Raw genomic sequence first — 20,503 nt, forward strand, 5'->3', positions numbered from 1 at the left:
CGCCCGGGAGTGGGCGGGTCAAAAAAATGACGTCCAGCCGCTTTTGCGCCGTTTTTTAGTGCCTGGACAAGGCAGGCATTAAGGGACCTGTGGGCTCGGAAGGAGCCCATAGGTGCCCTCCCATGCCCCCAGGGACACCCCCTGCCACCCTTGCCCACCCCAGGAGGACACCCAAGGATGGAGGGACCCATCCCAGGGACATTAAGGTAAGTTCAGGTAAGTTTTTATTTTTTTATTTTTTTGTGGCATAGGGGGGCCTGATTTGTGCCCCCCTACATGCCACTATGTCCAATGACCATGCCCAGGGGACAGAGGTCCCCTGGGCATGGCCATTGGGCAAGGGGGCATGACTCCTGTCTTTGCTAAGACAGGAGTCATTTCAATGGGGTTTGGGAGTCGAAAAAAATGGCGCAAATCGGGTTGAGGCGAAAAATTTGCCTCAGCCTGACTTGCCCCATTTTTTGGCGCCCAAGCTCCATATTCCCCTACGCCGGCGCTGCCTGGTGTACGTCATTTTTTTTTCACGCACACCAGGCAGCGCCGGCGGCTAACGCCGGCTAACGTCATTGAATAAATACGGCGCCCGCATGGCGCTTCAGAATGGCGTTCGTTTTTTTATAAGCCCATGATCCCGTTAACTGCCAGGGGCTTTAATCACTTGGAGCAGAGACCGGGGTCGTGGTCCATCCCTACCATCCCTATTAGGAATAGGTTCTCTCCTCTGTCCGACTTGGGTGAAATTGATTGACAAATCATCACTGTGCCCATGAGTGCTCCAGCTGAGGCTAATGATGATGTTGCTTGCCCACAGGTGGGTAATACCACATGTACAGGTAGGGAACTTAGGCCCATATTTGTACTTTTTGACGCAAATCTGCACTAGCGCAGATTTGTGTCAAAAAGTATAATGCCGGCTACCGCCATTCCAACGCACCAGACCGGCGTCATATTTATGGAATGACAGTGGCCGGCATGGTGCCCTGGTTAGCATCAAAATAAATTACGCTAACTGGGCAGCGGAGGCGTAGGGAAGACTGGGGGTTGTGCGTCTAAGAATGGTGCAAGTCAGGTTAGAGTAAAAAATATTTACTCTAACCTGACTAGAGTCATTTTGTGATGCACAACCCCCATGGAAATGACTCATGTCTTAGGAAAGACAGGAGTCATGCCCCCCTGCGCAATGGCCATGCCCAGGGGACTCATGTCCCCTGGGCATGGCCATTGGGCACAGTGGCATGTAGGGGGGCCCGTTAGGCCGCCCATGCCACTTCTACGTAAATTAAAAAATACTTACCTCTACTTACCTTAGATGGGTCCCCCCCATCCATGGGTGTCCTCCAGAGGTGGGCAAGGGTGTGTCCCTGGGGGCAGGGAAGGGCACCTGTGGACTGCTTCCATGGTCAGAGACCATGGAAATGAGCCCACATTTCCCTTAACAACTGCCCTGACCCAGGCATTAAAAAATGACTCTATACCGGCTTAGAGTCATTTTTTAAGGCCCTCCCCCTCCAGTGCATCATTTTTACACGGGAGTATAAATAATGCACAAATGCCTTTGAGACATTTTTTGCCCGGGAACACCTACCTTGCATGTCATTAATGCAAGGTAGATTTCCACTGTAAAAAAATTACTCTAACTCCATAAATTTGGCGATAGACGGGTCTAGCTCCAAAGTATAAATATGGAGTTAAGTTTGCGCTGAATTTGCGTTAAAAAAAGACGCAAATCCGGCGCAAAAAGAATATACATATGCCCCTTAGTTTCCTCTTGTGGAATTGAGCTCGTCTCTGACCTCCAATGGGTTATGTTTATTTCCCAGTATGACATTATATTACTCCAAGAAACGTGGGCACAGGAGTTGTTCTCCATGGAGGGGTTTTGAGACCTACGTTATTCCAGCAACTCCCTCACTAGAATTAAGAACTAGGGGAGGTTTTGCTATATTATTCCAAGTATCCGCACAGCTGCGCGTTGTACTGATTCCTCTTGGGCACAGTGGAATACAGATATTATGGGTTGTGGTTTCCACAGACTTTCATTTTTTTATTGTACATTTTTATAATTTAGTATGTCTAATGGGATGTCAGATTAGGATCTTATTCTATTGATTCTGGCTGAAAGGGCTGCCGATAGGTTGGGCTGTTTTAATGTTTTTTTAGCAGGGGCCTTCAACAGCAAGATAGGTACAGTTCCTATGGATGTAGATCCTTTTCTTATGGAAGAAGGGGTATCAACTGAGGTGCCTCCTGACCCTAGAGGTAAGCTGCTGATTACCGAATTGAGATGGGCTGGCCTTTGCAACATGTTGAAGAGAGTGCTCTATACAAACTCACATTTGTAGGGTGAGGAAAGGGGACCATAATTGATTATGTTTTTACCTCTAGCAGCTTTGCAGATTTCCTTTTACCAAGGGGTGGATTCATGGCCCATTGCAAAGCTATCATAATGCTGTTGAAACTAGAATTGTTATCCCCACTCAGGGATTAGGAATGTGGTTCTAGGTGTGACTGGGCTGAACCCAAAGGACCAAGGTAGGAGGCTTAGTTGGCAAAAAATTCTGATTCCCACTTTACTGGTAGAGGTTTTTAAGAGATGAAAGAACATGCTTTTTAGCTCTCTCCTTTTGTCATTCTGGCAGATTTTCAGCTTTTGAATGGTACCCTTAGATCCATTATGTTGGATATGCAAGGACCTGTAGGGGACCAAAAAGAGGGGTGATTTGATGAAAACTGCTGAAGTGCTAGTAAGTGGTTGTATAAAGCCCTTAAGGATAAGCCCAGGGATCCCCAGTCTATCAGGTTAGCTATGGCTGCTTGTAAAGAGGCACCGGAAAAAGAAAGCAATGCCTCAAAGAAGAGAGGAGAGAGCAGCTAGTGGGTGCATATAAGCTTGGGGATGCGAGGACCTTTTGGAACATAGTGAATGGCATGCCTGCTTATTAAGTTTCCCCCAACAATGTAGGGACTACCATATCTGCCCAAAAATGGGTTGCCCACTTTGACAGGGTTTTCTGGACAGCGCAGAAAAACCAGTGGAGGTAGATGAAGTAGTTTCCTTTCCTTTAGGTTTAAATTTTAATATGGAAGAGGTTCAGCATGCCATTATGGGTAGCCTCTCTAATAAAGCCCCTGGCCCTGACGGTGTTCCTATGGATTTCTACAAAGAAAATGTCAACATGGGGGCCCCGTTACTGACTAACGTACTCAATGCTGCCATGCAAACTGGTATTCCTAATTATTGGAATCTGCAGTAACAGTGTTGGCTCTCAAAAAAGGTTTTAGGCAAGACCCAGGTTGTTATTGCCCTATTTCTTTGCTGGATTCTACTGCCAAGATAGTGGGGTGTATTGTTCTTCTTTGTGTTGAGGATTGGATTCAAGCAATTAATATCATTTGCTTGGCACAGTTTGGATTCAGAGAGGGCATAGGGACAATGGAATAGTGTCTTAACCTCACTGTACAGAGGGGCAAATATGTGGCGGCCAAGAAGAGAGCTCTATATCTGGCATTTATGGACCTTAGCTGTGCTTTTGATAGGGTTAACCAATCAAAACGATGGTCAATTTTGGAGGGCCTTGGGGTGCCCTAACCTTTGGTAAACTTTCTCTGGACACCACACCTTGATTTTAATGCCTCAGTAAGATTTGGGATGGCAGGGGAATGTTCTGGTGTTTTCAAACTGTCAAGGGGTGTCAGGCAGGGGTGTGTCATGGCACCAATTTTATTTTATTATATATTAATCGCTTGAAGTTACACCTGGTTTCTCATGGCAAGGATTTCTTGAATGTCAAAACATCCTGGTCCCCTCACTATTATATGCGGATGCTGAACAGCCTCAAAGCTCTGGTGGATTAGTTTTTTGATTTTATGGGTGACCTGGAACGGGATGTAAATACTTCAAAAACGCATTTCATAAAATGTGGGAAGCGGAATCTGAAACTTAGACCGATTACAATCAAGGGTCAGGTGATATCAAGGGTGACCTCCTTTTCCTATCTGGGGGTTACATTTGATGAGCACTGTACTTGGACTCAATATCCCACAAATCAATGCCTGTGTTTTGACTAGTCCTGCAAGGCGTTTTTCCGGTTTGCTCGGACGGCTGGTAGTAAACCTCTCTAACCGCCAATGCAGATCTATATGATGAAGTGTTTAACAGTACAATTATGTGGCACAGGAATTTGGGGATATTCAAATTGTAAGTCTATTCAACGTGAATAAAACTGCTTCTGCAGAACGTTATTAGGGGTGGGTCCCGCCAGCCCAAGATTGTTTATTCATGAGGAGCTGGGTTTGGATTTTGCAGAAGATCATGCAAAAATTGCCTCCATGATGGTGTGGATATCAGTCTGGAGTGGGAAATTGACTACGTTTAACAGGGAAGTCATTGAGGATTGCCTAGGCTTTGATTTAGAGCAGACGTTAAAAAGGGGCTTCCATTATTTATAATGGGCCCCTATGTACTCTGCAGGAGCATCACAAAACTGTTAGCGCTACTCCTGCACAGTACATCAATAGCGTAAAAAGATTATGCTATTGCCCCCTACCCTGCGCCACATGTGCTGTATTTTAAATACAGTGCACATGTGGTGGCAGTAGAGGTACGCTAATTGGCGCAAGGAAGTTGCACTGTCCCAGATGCAGTGTCACTTTTCTTAAATCTGCCCCTTAATTTAGAAAGGAACAAAATGAGAGGAGAGGGTTCATTTTGTGATATAAATTATAGTCAGTGCTCAGAAAGAAAAATTAGGGCACGTTTTAAGTGAGTTCTCAAATATCTTAATCTTCTATTTCATTGAAACATTCTGATATGCAGACTGAAACACCACCAGCAGACTGCTAATTAACTCCCTTGTGATCAGTAGCTTTAATACAGTGTTCTAATGAGAAATTAGGCCCATATTTATACTTTTTTTGTGCCGCATTTCAGTCCTTTTTTGACGCAAAAGCAGCACAAACTTACAAAATACAATTATATTTTGTACGTTTGTGCTGCTTTTGCTTTAAAAAAGGACCCAAATGCGGCACAAAAAAAGTATAAATATGAGCCTTAGAGTGCTAACATTCTGAATTTATGCCAGAAGTGTGGCACATCTGAACACCATCTTGATGGAATTGAAGTGGAAAACTGAAAGCACCTTATAATGAGGATACTGCAGCAAATGAGGAAGTTAGGGAGCTTCATAACAAGTAAGTCTTCCAAGATGGCCATCAGAGAAGAAGGAGCCCAAATGTAGCACAAATATCACCCAAATATAACCCAAGTACAGCCCAATGACCAAAATGTGCAAAACACTTTGGGCCTGATTTAGATCTTGGCAGAGGGACTGCTCCATCACAAATATGATGCATACCCCATACGCCTCATTACGATATCTATAGGATATCATGGGATCATATTAAGGTGGACTGGATATCAGTCTTATTTTTGACAAAGTAGTCCCTCTGCCAAGGTCTAAGTGTTCCCCTCCACTAGGATTTAAATCAGGCCCTTCATTTTTCTTTTTTTGAAGCTTTATATAGCGCAGACGTGACCCGAAGAAATTGGAGTTCTTTACATGAGCATGAGTTACATTAAAGAGGACATTTTGGTTTTAGGCATAGGGAGGTTAAGTGGTTTTAGGCATGAGAAGTTTAAGTGATTTGCCCAGAATCACAGGATGTTGAGCTGAAACCAAAACTCAAACCTGGTTCCACAGTTGCAAAGTCTGCAGCACTGGCCATAATGCCATATCCTCTCCCCTACGTGTAACATATGGCCAAGTGATCATCTGGATAAAAAAATATATAAGAATAGCAAATAATTTAAAAGTGCCTTGTTGCTATTTGACAAATCAGCAAATATGTCTTTATTTTAGTTTTTAAAAGCACAAACCATTATTTCTTTGGGAGTATGACCCTCTCATTTTTATAATTTCTTAAGGAAATGCTTTAAGTATTACAGTTTTGATTACATGAAGATGAAGTCAGGTGTGTCAACTTTTGAAATAATTATAGAATGCTAGCAATCTAGCTGTTCATTAGAATACTGTGGGAGGCAGAGGTCAGGGGCACGGACTAGGATAATTGAGGGCAGGGAGGTGCATGCAGAGGCAACAAGTTGACCACATTGGGCAGTAGGGAGCGGCAGTGGCAGCACATTGGCCTATAAAGGGCAGGGGAAAGGGGGGGAAGGTCAACAAACCAACCATGCAGGACAGGCAAGAAAGTCTGTGACAATATAACAGACCATTGAGGGCAGAAGAAAGAGGCAGTGGCAGTACACTCATACATGGCAACAGACATGATTCAGGTAGGAGCCTTCCGATGTTTTTAAGCCCAAAAGATCTTTATTTTATCTGTCTCCTGCCTCAAGTCTTGTCTTTTTCAACGTTAGTCAATGGGGAAAATCAATTCCCCAGGTTTTGTGTTCAAAATTTCTCTTTTACTAAGTTCAAAATGTTGCCAAGTATGGTACAGTGGATTACGGAGGACAAGAGAAATGGGGTATGGACAAGGAGATGTGTAACATAGAGCAGGCGGAAGACGGGAAGGGATACCAAACTGACCTTACAGGGCAGGTGTAGGGGGTTGCAGCAACGCAATACACCACATTGGGTAAGCAGGATGGCAGTGCAGCACAACAGATCATGGAAAGTAACAGGGCACGCACATGGACAACAGAGAGCAGAAGGAAAAGAGGCAAGGGCAGCAAGATGAACATACCAGACAGACACGAGGGAAAGTTCTGGCATAATGGACCATGAAGAACAAGAGGGAGGGGCAGTGGCATGGCAACAGACAAGACAAAGTAGGAGGGAGAGATAGGGGCCTACATATGAAAACTGAGGGTAAGGGACAAGGGGGCAGGAGCAGCAAGCTGACCATGGAAGGCAGCAAGGGCAACAGTGAAACTAAAATGGCATACCCACATACAATGGAGGGAAGATGAGAAGGTGTCAGGGCCAGCAAGCTGATTATACATGGCAGGCGGGAGGAGTTGTGGTAGCACAAAAGACCATGCATGGCAAGTAGGAGGGTTAGTGGCAGCACAACGTCCATGGTGGGCAAGAGGGAGGGGCATGCACAAAGGGCCATGGAAGGCAGAAGAGAGGCCTAGGGGCTGCACACAAACAAGACAGAGCAGGGGAAGGGGCTGCACAACAGATCACCCAGAGCAGCAGGAGGAGCAGTTGGGAGTGGAAGCAAAATGGACAATGGAGGACATGAGGGAGAGGATAGGGTCATAGAACTCGGCTAGGTTGGGTAGAGGTGGCAGGGACAGACAGCAGCCATCTGACCATACTTGGCAGGTGGAAGGGGCAGTGGAAACTCATTAGAACACTTAGAGTAGAAAGGAGGAGAGGTGGCAAGTCCATGTAGCATGGTGGGCAAAAAGGAGGGAGCAGGGGTATGTGCACAGACATCAGAGGGCAGGGAAAGGAGGGTATGGGTAGCAAGCTAAGCACAGAGGCTAAGCAGAATGGCATCGATGGGGCATGGAAGTGGGCAATGGAGGGCAAGAAGAGTGGACAGGGAAATCAAGCCAAATGAAGGGAAGTAGGCAGCACATCAGACCGTGCAGAATAGGAGGGAGGGGGCTGGTGCATGGACTTGGACAACAGAGGGTAGGGAGGAGATGGATTTGGCAGCAAGCTAGCTGTCTGGGGCAGGCGGGAAGGGAAGTGGCAGAACAGGAGCATGAATTTGGACAAAAAATGGCAAGGGAGGGGGCACAGAAGCAGAAAGCTTAAATAAGGACAGCACAATGCCAGACCAGGCCCTACATCCAACCTCCCCAATGCACACCACGCATTGTGATGGGCATCTTACCTGACATTAAAGGAACCCTAGAAATTCACTGAAATCTAAAACACCTTAGAAATTCTCTAATAAACATGGGTTTCAGGGACGTTATAGTTAGGTTCAGGTTTTACATGCACAAAACCATAGAAATTCAGCTGTTATAGTTATTTCAAGTAACTATACATTGTGCCCTAAGGTCACTAAAACTCACGCCCTCATCATGCACTGCTAATTACCTGAGATATTACATCACTCATGACATCTTTTCTGACATCATTGCTAATATCACTGCAACATTTGCAGTAAAAGTATTGATGAGAAAACTGCATTGTGAGGGCCCGAGTTACAGTTACTTGTGATAACTCTAACTATAACAGCTGAATTTCTATGGTTTTCTGCATGTAAAATCTGAACCTAACTATGACATCCCTGTAATATTTGTTTTTTAAGTGAATGCAAATATGTATATATATATATATATATACATATTTGCATTCACTTAATATATATATATATATATATATATATATATATATATATATATATATATATATATATATATATATACAGATATATCTCTGTGTATATATCTATCTATATATCTCTGTCTATCTCTCTCTCTATATATATATATATATACCCCAAACACTACCACAGCAGCCACAAAGGCAGTGCAGAAGGCTGGAGAGGATCTTCAGGCAGCGCACAACCATCCTTGGCCTTAGGGAACAAGATGTGATCAGGATGTACCGACTGAACCAACAGTCCATTGTACGCCTGCTGCACCACATTGCTCCACACATCACAGCAAGGGTGCAAACTCCCACTACTATTCCACCCATGACAAAATTCCTCACCGTCCTCCATATGCTGGCATCTGGATCTGTTCAGATAACTTGCGCACAAGTAACTCGTATGTCACAGACATCCTTCTCGGTCCTCCTACCTAAAGTCCTGGACGCTATCATATGCCTCACCCCCCACCATATATGCTTCCCAAACACCCAGCATCTGCAGCAGGAGACCAAGCAAGGTTTCTACCAAATTGCTGGGTTACCACACGTGTTGGGTGCAATGGACTGCGCCAATGTGCAACTGGTGCCACCTACAGCAATGGAACACCTATGTAGGAACCCCAAGCACACCCATTCAATCAATGTGCAGGCAATTGTGGACCACTGTGGGTTCTTCACCAACATCGTAGCAAAATATCCTGGCAGCGTCCATGCTGCCTACATATTCTGCCATTCCACTATCAACAATCAGTTCGAGGATGGGCAATATGCCAATGGTCTAATCATAGGTAAGCCATCATACTAATCATTACACACACAAAACACCAACCACGTAGGTCAAACAAGACAAACACCTCACAAAATACACATGGGCAGGGGAACACAGATGTACAGGCAACAACACATATGTAACATGTCACACTACACCGCAATCACTGCAATCATTCCACTTTACAAACACATACACCCACACATACATAACACAGCCACAACCTGACTGGCACACCACATGTCGACAGGTGGAGCAATGTCCCCTTTGCATACAGAAGCTGCTCACAAACCACTACAAGTGCCCACTGGTTGACAAATAAATACAGATCCCATACACATTACACCAAACAAAGAATAGCTCAGTCATGTTAATGGCATAACCATGGCCAATTCAAGAAAGTCACACATAGGCACTGTCCCACGTAAATAATGGTGTGCAAACCTCTGGTAACACCTATATCAAATGCCACCCAAGTGGTGTCATTACCAACTACATATCATCTACACATACCTGACATAACTGTAGTATGCACATACACCTGTCTGCTGCATTGTATCGCACACATACAAATACAAATTAACCTGCCATAAAAGACCATCGGGCAGAATCATGGAAAATGGGGCAGCACCTACTCCAGTGCCACCTGACATGCATCCCTAAGTGCCCCCTAACATCACCATGTCTGTTCCATATACTTGAAATGGTCTATCATGATGCAGAGTTTGTGCAAAACTGTAAAAATCATGGATGTCAAAGCAGGACTCAGCAGGAGTATAGAGGACATACCTAGCCTTACATGCACCGTACTAAGGGACTCATGTCAAAAATAGCTCTGCCCTCTCCAAAAGCCTGCACTGTGCACGTGTTGAAAGTGTCAGTGACAAATCATGTATTGGAAGCTAGGACATACTACTTCATCAAATTAGATCATCCTACAAATGTTTGATACACACCCTTGTACACTTGATGGCTGGCACAAACGTCATCTGCCACAAAGGGTAACTGTCACACTGCATGTGTAGTACCACATGCTAAAATGGGCGGCACAGTTTGGCTTTGTAGGGCTACCATAGTGTCTCTATTTCTGACAACATTGTGGTGTAAGGAGGTGGTAGGTTCCATCTCACTTCGGAATCAATATGAAAAATCCCAGGTCCTTGAACCACTACCAGATTGTCATGTCCATCAACAAAGTTCAATGAAACCATATCCAAGAACAGGAACATAGATTAAACCACAAGCAAGTCTGAGTCACCACTCCACCTACAACTAATAACTGCTTTGGTGTATTCCAAACCACTAACAAGCTTTACCAACACATCTTCTCTCATTCCTTTAGAGCTGATTAAGTTTACGGCTTACATCCATGGGTAATGACTCCATTTGCCAATCCCACAATGGTGGAAATGTGTGCCTACAATGAAGGGCACAGTAGAACACACAATGGTTGGCCTGGCCCTGACAGGAGAAAGCCTCTTGTATGCTCCACCACTGGTATGCAAAATCACACTGGCATGTGCAATCCTCCACAATATCTGTGTCAGAACAAATGTTCCCTGTGATGAACAGGTTGATGTCTCCAACAAGGAGGAGGAGGATGATGTTGGAGCAGCTAATTTGGAGGGGGAACAACAGAACACTGCTGCAGGAGTTCGCAGGAGACTCCACATAGAAGAGCACTTTTAAACATAGTGACTGGACTAACAACATCTCATTGAAAATAATACAATTAAAATACTTTGCACCTGATTCTCCTTGGTCTACTCATTCTGCACTACATATACCATTGGAATGTGACTCATACCTCAGGGAGCAAGTAAGAAACACAATAGTTACAAGTATGATAGCAACATCGTTTGTGATATAAGAGGGTCTACTGCCTCCATCTCACATATAGGTGACACGTACTTCACGGGCATGTGACTCTTGAAGGCCTAGATCCATACACCCCTACATATATTGTGCCGTGAAGTGGCCAAGGTGCAAATTCCTAGCCCATTCCCCATGACAACACCATGCCTACCAGTATGTATGTATGGGGGCACACATAAGGTAGGGGCAGTGAACAAAGAATGTTTAAGTAATGTCGGAACTGAACACTGTCACATCTCAGGGTGATTGCTGCTTTGCCTGCACAGTGCATATGTGACAAGGGGCGGGTCATCATTGGTAATTATGGACCTTCAGTAATTGTCCAGGCATTGTAACTAGGTTTAGATGCAGAGGCTGCACAGTGTATCCATGGGATAATGTTCAGGCACTGCCATTGGGCACAACCCTGACACATGGTGGACTGTACCTCAATGATGGCACACACTTATTGGCTGTGGAGTACGCAGTGAGTTGCCAGGCATATTAAGCAGCTATGGGCGCAGATTCACTATCCAAACACATGAACCATTGTGAGGATCTAAGATTTTAATGGGACAATGCACCACCGAATAAATGTCTCAGTGGAATGTAGGCAGAATGTGTTACACCCCCTATGTACATAAGATGCACATTTTTCACACAAATCTGCTGTCTTGACTCTTGCCTATAGCAAATCCAGAAAAGCAAGTGAAAACTGATGTAAGGGTGTATGTCCTAGGTCCCAAAGGGTTTGCTAGTACCAACATTGTTTAAAAAGTGTCAGCATGTTTACCTAGTTTGCTCTGTATAACAACATCACACAGCACATAGAAATGCACACCACTCACTGTCACTCACATGACAGAACAAGTACAAGGTAGCAACAGTAACAAATGATCCCATACATGTTTTGGGCTCCAACATCGCAATCCGATGTGGGATGTGCAACTATGTCAAGCACTTTTGAATGATGTCAGAGACCCATCATCATACTGAATGGGAGTAGAACTAGCCATATATGTTGCATTTGGCTAGTGAAAATACAGCTCTGAGATGATTTCACACCTCAACATGATTCAGTCATGGTAAGAGTTACCTAGGTTGTGGCATGCTGGAAGAAATGCATACCCATGTTCAACTGAGGATGTGGATGGACAGCTGAGTGATACCCACAGACACTTACTAATACAACATGGGAGCTCACTTGGAGACAACACAAGCAGGTGTAATGTCATATGAGCGTGGCACTCATTACATCTCACAAATACCGTCAATGGGACGGTAACTATCATGTAGCCAGTAGCAGAAGATGTGTACATCTACAAGTTAGACAAGTCATATGTAGTGTCCTGTCCATGTATGACCAGACAATGTTGCTGTAGAAGTTGTGCACAAAGTGCAAGCAGCCAAAAGAATGGGATCAATGTAGGAGACAATACATACCTTACCAGTAATGCAGGAAAACATGGAGATGGAACACACATAGACCAATACTGACTGTGCAACACATCACTTTCTACACGTCAAAATTCAACATATGTACAGAGAGAGGGGCCAGGTCAGCACATGTCATTTACCACTACCATCACCTGGTATTTGCTCATCGCATGCCAACATGACAGGAGGCAGTGACAGACAACACCATCTGTACCCTGGCATGTTCCCAAAATTGAAGTCACAATAGATATACAACCCCTAAACAAGCTGCCCATGGAAATATCTAAGGACATCAAATGATGAGACATCTCCTACATGTGCAAGTACCCAGTCCTCTGTACAGAAGAGAGGAAGGCTAACACTAAGTACCTCAGAGGAAAATGTGAGAACCCGGTCTCTTTCATCACAATTATGCATGCGTCTTTCTGCAGGGGAGTGTGCATTGTTCTGCGGAGCAACAATCATGAAGAGGCTAGATCCCTGCTCAAAAAACCCAAACACCACTGCTTTGGCTACTGGGGCCTGATGCATGTGCACAGGGGAGCAAACTGGAGCTCCATTACCTGCCCCTTCACATGCAATCATCGGTTTGTGTTGCCATACAAACTCACACAGTAGTGATAATGAGTAGGCTGCCATCTATGCCAGACTGCAACACTGCTACACTGTGGTATGGCATTGTATGTGACAGTCATAACAAACATGATGTGGACAAATGTGAGTGCCTAGTTGGTGGCGTGCACACATATACCACATATTGCAGCACACATGTACCACTGTAATGGCTCAGGCATGGTAATGTTTATTGATTCTGAAAAAAAGACCACCTAGAAACATTGGTGGCACTGATGTGACTACACATGCATTTGTCAGATGCCAACATATGTCCATGCAGGAACATAGTAATGTGAGGTTTCACATTCCATGAACACACTACTGTGTACATATGTTACAAAAATGATACTATACTTGTCTTTACACACACACACAGCATATACCAACATATACCAACCTTCAGTAACACATGTGTACATAGCATCTCCTGCAACTAAGATGCATGTGTCACACATGCAGCAGAGCATCATGAAGTAAAAACCAACAACACACCACAGAGTGAACACACATGCACACACAAATTGGCTGGGGTAACAAGATGTCAACCCAGTCCTATCCACTGAATACTCTGAGTACACATTTTCATGGTTGTCACATGCCTTACCATGTGTTGAACATAGGCCATTATATATATTGTGAGGTTGGTATGTGTACATTTGAATATCAGACATAACAATGTAGTACTCCCACAAATTAGTAATCATACACATATGTACACTCATAGTACACATGTGCCAACATGTATGTGAACATAGTGTAGCTACACATGCACATATGCACAAGGTATGAGTAATTGCATGCTGCAGACTCATTAACAAACCTATGGATTCAACTTACCAATGTGATGCATGCATAGGGCAACTCGGTATTGAGCAGCACAACATGAGGCCTGTGCCATGCATCATGTTTGGAAGGTTGTCCCAAAACCTGTTTGGGGGCAAATGTATAAGCCACTGGGAAAAATGAGAAAAACCAAAATTCCATTTTTCATGCACTCTGAAAGCTGCTGAGAGCAGGTGTGATATGGAGGCATATAAATGTATGTGATGGGCCCCCATGTACTCAGTAGAAGTCGTGATGATCTGTTGTGTTGCAACTCCTGCTGAGTACATAATTTTCATCCACATAAATAAATGCAGTTGGATCCTACCTGCATCATGCTGTGCCTTAATTCTCATTAGGTGCATGCAAGGCGGGGTAAGGGGTGCAGGGAGGGCCACAAGGACTGCAGTGATGTACTTGGTGCTGCACCACTGTTGTTCAATCTGCCCCTTTGTGTCATTGGCCAAGGCCATTTAAGGGATCTTAACCATGCACTGGGTCCAGACTACTAGCACTTTCTCTTCCTGTATATTGCGTATCGTATACACCCTAAACTATGTCTATTACCCCACACACGTGCTGAGTTAGTTCCACAGGCCTTCCACATCTCACTGATTGTATGGGGTTACCCTGCATCTGCTCCATCACTGGCACATTACTCAGTAACCTGCACCAACAAATGCATCCTTGGACCACAGAGCAAGTGTTTCGGTGTTGAGGCATATGTTTATGCCCATGTTCTTATCCCTCCCTGGACAAATAATAGTATACCATGCCAACAATGGTTGGCCACACACTACTGGCAATACATCCATGATTTCAATCAGTCAATGTGTAGGTAGGTTCAACTATTTTCATATGAGTAAACTCCCAAGGCATTATTGATCGTGTGTGTGCCTTGTGATGGCAAACACATATTACTTACCTCACACACAAATGTATCACAGCATTCCTCAATACTTTGGAGTAGACATACAACCCTTGGGCAGTTTGTCAGTTTGCTGTGACAATGAGGTAGATGTCTACAACATCTGGGGCAGGCTCAAATGCTATGGGTGTCACAATGGGATAGCCACTGCAAAAACCATTGCATGCCCCTCAGATGCAGTATACAGTGTCATGCATTCACATATGGTCATGGAGGTGCAGAGCTAACAAACACCTGCATGAAAATGCCATGTATAAATGGTGCAATGATAAGCAGCACAGGAGTATCTTTGAGAGTGATGGTTTGTAGGTACGTAGGTCTACATTATCTGAGACTATGTGTGACTGACTGATCATAGATATTTGTCAGTTGCTCTGATCTACCACTAGGATGACTTGCAAACTCAGCCTAACAAATGGACAGTGAACAATGTTGTCCATTAACTGATATGTACAAATTACACTAAGCAAAGTTTTCCATTCATGTCTTTCAGGTGGACCTCCATCCTACACCGTTGGTTAGGTGGCCTGATTTGAAGACCCTGATGCAGCCAGTAAGTGTCATCTTGTGCATCATGTCTGCCAATCCAGGGTATAGTGTGAGTCAGTCTGAAGTGTGGAATGCTACGAATCATGGTTTTGCCTGACCAATGGTATGATATCACTAGAGTATGGAAGGTGACATCATGTCTATTGCAATGTTGTGCAATGAGAAAGGCTTGCTTGCAGCACAAGGGGCAGTGTGTGCTGGCATGGAATTGTGTATATTAGGAATTGTAATGGCTATTCATTGATGTCTACCATGATTGGTAAGTGGGCAGCTGTTTATGTCCATAGCATGCCTATTGACAACCACTTTGTCACAGCACTATTGACAGCACTGTGTGCCACACATAGCTTACGCTTACTCACAAGATGGTAAAGATGTGGGTTATATCTTCAGAGGTCTCTAGGGGGCTTATGTAGGAGACACATGCACCACAGGTGCCACACTACCGTTCAGATAAATGTATCAATGCTGTAGTACTGCAAGGACCCATATTGTCCTGGACAACAGTCAGTAGTGTACACCATTAGTATACAACACAGCTCCGGAGGTTGTGGGAAAAGTCTATGATTTTTCTCACGCCAGATCTATACATAATATGTCTGTTCAACCTCTACCCAATGCTGAATCTAATGCTTGATTCTCCTTATATTTCAGTTGCCAATATGATACCAGACCACAGGAATGTATTTCTTAAGAGGCCCGAACCCTACTGGCACATAATAGAGGTGGAAGCAGGATACTGCCAAATGGGAAGTAGGTTTTAAAGGGAAAAGCAACTGAGGAATGGTGTGCATTTGCACATAGTGGACCTCCACAGCAGCCACACAAGGACATCCAGGTCTTCCTATGGTGCGGGACTTCCACCTCCAGTCTGCAGTGCTAGCTTTCGGTTCCTGGTGAATTTCTCCTTAGTCCCGCTCTTGTAATTGTGTCAGCGCTTCTTGCACTTGGTGACAGTACTGTTCACCTCTGCAACGCTGTTGACTTTGTCTACCATTTACTGCCATATTGCATCTCGCCTACCAACTGGCAATTTGGCGGTGACAAAGAGCTGGTGTTGGTGGTGTCTGACCAGGATGTCATGCTCCTCCTATCTAAAGCGACACTTGTGCTTTCTCTTCTCATTCTCCTAGGACTTTTCTGGGCCCTCCTGGCTGGTACTTGGGTGATTGGGGTCACCCTGGGGTCTCTCCTGGCCTCAAAAATCCATCTTCTCTTGCAAGTGCACTTTTTCTTGCATGTGCATTTTGTTTTGATGCTAATGCAGTAAAAAAATTGTGATAACCCTTTTTCAACATATTTACGTGCCGCAAAATGAGCTAGGACCACTCTTGCAGCGCTAGCATAATTTTTCCTTACAGCATGTCGCAATGGCTAATGACATTTTGTTTTACAGTAACCATTGTACGTAATTTCTTAAATATGGCACATGGATGGTGCTGAGGAATGATGCTAGTTTGCATTAAAAAAAAATTACTCACAACTGTGCAAGTGCAGTTGTGAGTGATTTGTCATAAATATGGGCCTAGATGTCATTTTACAGCTCAACGAGGATGGTACTATGTCAATCCTATGCTTAAAGATTTTGCTTTACAAATAGCAAAATACTTTGTCCCTATCTATCTCAGCATGGATAGCACTGTCCTGATCCTGTATTTAAAAACTTTGCTAGATAAACAGACATTTGAGGTGAGCAAATCTAGAGTGTCGCTGGTGTTGCAGGATGCTCCTTACTGGAACTGCCTCCACCTAAACTTGAGAACTACCCAGAGTTCTCTCTTCTTTTTTGCATAATTTATGCGTCACACTAACCCTGAAACTGCTTTGTTTTGACTTATACTGGGGGCTCCATTATGTCTGGGCAATGCTAAACCCCTCTGAATAGCTATAATGATAGCAAAACATGTGTTAAGGGCAGCTTTTACTTGTTTCAGTTTGGCTTGGATGGTATTTTACCAGTCCTAAGATGTAATACTGTGATTGGAGTGGTGAATAGCTTTTGTCATTTTACAGCTCAGCAAAGATGGCAGTGTGTCAATCCTATGCTTAAAGATTTTGCTGTAGAAATGGCAAAAAAGATTGTTCCTATCTAGGCGTGCATAGTACTGTGCTGACCCTATGCTTAAAATTTTTGCTAGATAAACAGATATTTGAGGAAAGCAAATCTAAAGTGTTGCAGGGTGCTCCTTACTTGAGCTGCTCACCAGCTAAACTTGAGAACTGTAAGAACTACCCAGAGTTCTATCTTCTTTATTGCATATATATATGTATGTATATATATGTTTATGTATATATATATATATATTCACTAAAAAAACAAAGGTTATAAGATCGTTATTCTTAGGCTCACATTTTGAACGTACAAAAACATAGAGAGTCACTAGTCATTGTTGGAGTTATTTCAAGTAACAATAACTCGTCTTCTAAGGTAACTATAACTTGCGCCCGTCATCCACAGTTTTTTAGCAATACTTTTATGACAAATGTTAAAGTGGTATTATCAATGATATAAAAAATGTCATGAGTGCTGTATTATCTGGGGTAATTAGCAGTGCATAGTGAGGGTGCAAATTCTAGTTACCTTAGGGCATGATTTATAGTTATTTGAAATAACTCTAACTGTAACAGGTAAATTGGTAAGGTTTTGTGTGAGTAAATTCAGAACCTAACTCAAACGTCCCTGTAACCTTTGTTTGTTTAAATGAAGGTCTGTGTTTTTTAAAATTCTATTTACTAACTATAACGTCCCGGTAACCTATGTTTTTTTCAGTGAGTCTCTATGTTTTTTTTTAACTTAAAATGATTTTAATTACTATACGTTAATCAAACCACCATTAAGCCTTTTGCTGTGTGTGGTGATGGTTGGATGCAGGGTATGGCCTGTGGCCAGACTCTGTGGTCAACCCCCCTAATCACCCAACCCCACACTGCACATGGCTTTTGGCCATGTGCAGTGGGAGTTCGCCAGGGGCCCATATTGCCCTCTTCTGCTGGCTGATTTTGGCCCCACAGACCCATTCCCTGGTCCTATAAAATAAGATTGGGAGGGAGAAGAGGCCACACGGCCCACCTTCCCTGGCTGGTTTTAGTCCCGGGCAGACGCACATGCACTTGAACCCTCAACTTTCAGTATACAGGTTTGAGACCTTAACCACTAGGCCAAAAGTGACTCCTTAGCATGTAGTGTCCAGACTTAGATAGAACATTGAACCCAAGATTTTGAGTAGAAAAATACTTCAATGTTCGATCACTAGGAATGTTTAACAGTCAAAACACTGGCAAATAAATGGACACACTGCCATGGGATACAATGATTTGAACCTCCAGCCAACTGAGTAACAGTCAAAGAGTTTTACCATGAGGCCATGACCATGGGAATGTCCATGGTCTGCTCTCCATACTATAACATTCTTACTAAACTTCTTGCTAGTCTGACTCTTTAAAGACATTGTATGGAGTGACCATTGCAATAACAATATCTTGTTCATCCCATTATGAGATGGAAGAGAGAAAGTGAGAGTTGCAAGACTGCGGGGGGATCCTCAAGGCCCCACAGTCCTAATGAGCTCTCCACATCCTCTGGGAGCTGGGATTGCTCCCACAAGCCGGGACCTGCTTTAATTAGCAGTTCCCTGCTAACAAGAGCAATGTTTTCATCAGATGAAAACTCCACTTACTGCAAGCAGGAGCTGTTTGACAGCTCCCACATGAAGAAAGCAGAGTGTTTGCTCTGACTTGGCGGGAGCTGTCAAAGCTCTGGCCAAGGCAGAGCAAACAACTACTCTGGGGATAGGCACCCTGGGACATAGCAGAAGCCGTCCCTGAGGGGTGCCGGCCCCCAGGACCATCTGTGGCTCCACATGGGGGGCTGAGTACCCCCTCCAATGTTCTATTTGCCCCATAGAGGTGGTGGTCCCTGGGGCCAGGGGTCTGCAACAAACCCCCTCCATTCTTTTAATTTAGCACTGGGAAGGTGGTGGTCCCAGAGGCTGCAGGGGGGCACGGAGCCCCCGCACACAATTGTATCTTTGCCCTGGGTAGGTGTTGGTCCCTCAGGCTGCAGGGGGCCGAGCAACCCCTCAGAATACATAGTGTATTTAGCCCCTGGGTGGTGGTAGTCTCTTGAGCTGTGAGGAAGCCACACGTCCCCTGAAAATAAAATTGTATCTTTACCCCAGGGAGGCAGTTGTCCCGAGGCTGGAGGGGCATGTGGCACTGCCGCATTTAATTCAGTTTTCCCTGGAGAGGAGGCAGTCCCTGGGGTTGTGGTGAGCCACACAGCCCCACGCATGCAATTGAAACTTTGCCTAGGAAGTGGGCACTGTGCATCACCCTCATTTTTAAAGCCCCCAATGCCCCCCGGACAAGGCCTACCTGGGGGCAAATAGGAGGGGGACCGCCCTGTGTTTTTTTGATGTCAGGAAAATCAGCGGATACAGATCTGCAGATTTTCCCAACTTTAAAAAAAATATATGCTTTTTACTCTTGGCAGGGTACCTGAGGGACCCCTAGACTAGGGCTCGGGGCTCAGGGTGTCCATATCTCAGCCCCTTTTCATTTTCTTTTCAATTTTTTGTGGGACTCAGCTGAAGCCAGGTCCAAAGATGGCTGCCAACACCTACTTGTTGAAGTTCGGGCAGCCAATCAGATATCAGCATGGGGCCAGTTGGATCCATGCCCAGGTATCTATATATTCTGGCCTTAACTATTTTTAAAACCACTGAACGAATTTACACCAAAGTACAAAACACATGTTTTCTTGACCAAGAGCTACCTTTCTGCCAAATTTGGATCTATCTATCCCACCTAGTGGCCTTTGCCATTAGGTAGTTATAGTTAGGACCATGTTTCCATAGAAAATGTTTTTTTTTACTTGCCTATATCTTTGGCATATTTGACAAATCTTCACAAAATGTTTCAAAAACAGTGTGCCCGTGATTCTTGTTGTGCACTAAAAGTTTGGGTGTGATCTGTCAAGTGGGGACTGAGAGAAACAGGGAGTCAAAAAAGTTGCATTTCCCATGTTAATTCCCATAGGACTTTTGAACACGGCTAGAACCCGAGCTGCTGGACGGAATTACACTAAATACGTCTGAAACGTAGCTTTCGGTACACAGATTATGCTTTCATTTTTTGATGTAAATGCATTCTCTAGTTGTCAGCTTCAGCAGAGCTCCTCAAAAAATGTGAAAAAAAGAAAAGGGGTCAGGGTAGAAATACTCTGACCCC

Source organism: Pleurodeles waltl, chromosome 2_2 (assembly GCF_031143425.1).
Source record: "Pleurodeles waltl isolate 20211129_DDA chromosome 2_2, aPleWal1.hap1.20221129, whole genome shotgun sequence".
Lineage (NCBI taxonomy): Eukaryota > Metazoa > Chordata > Amphibia > Caudata > Salamandridae > Pleurodeles > Pleurodeles waltl.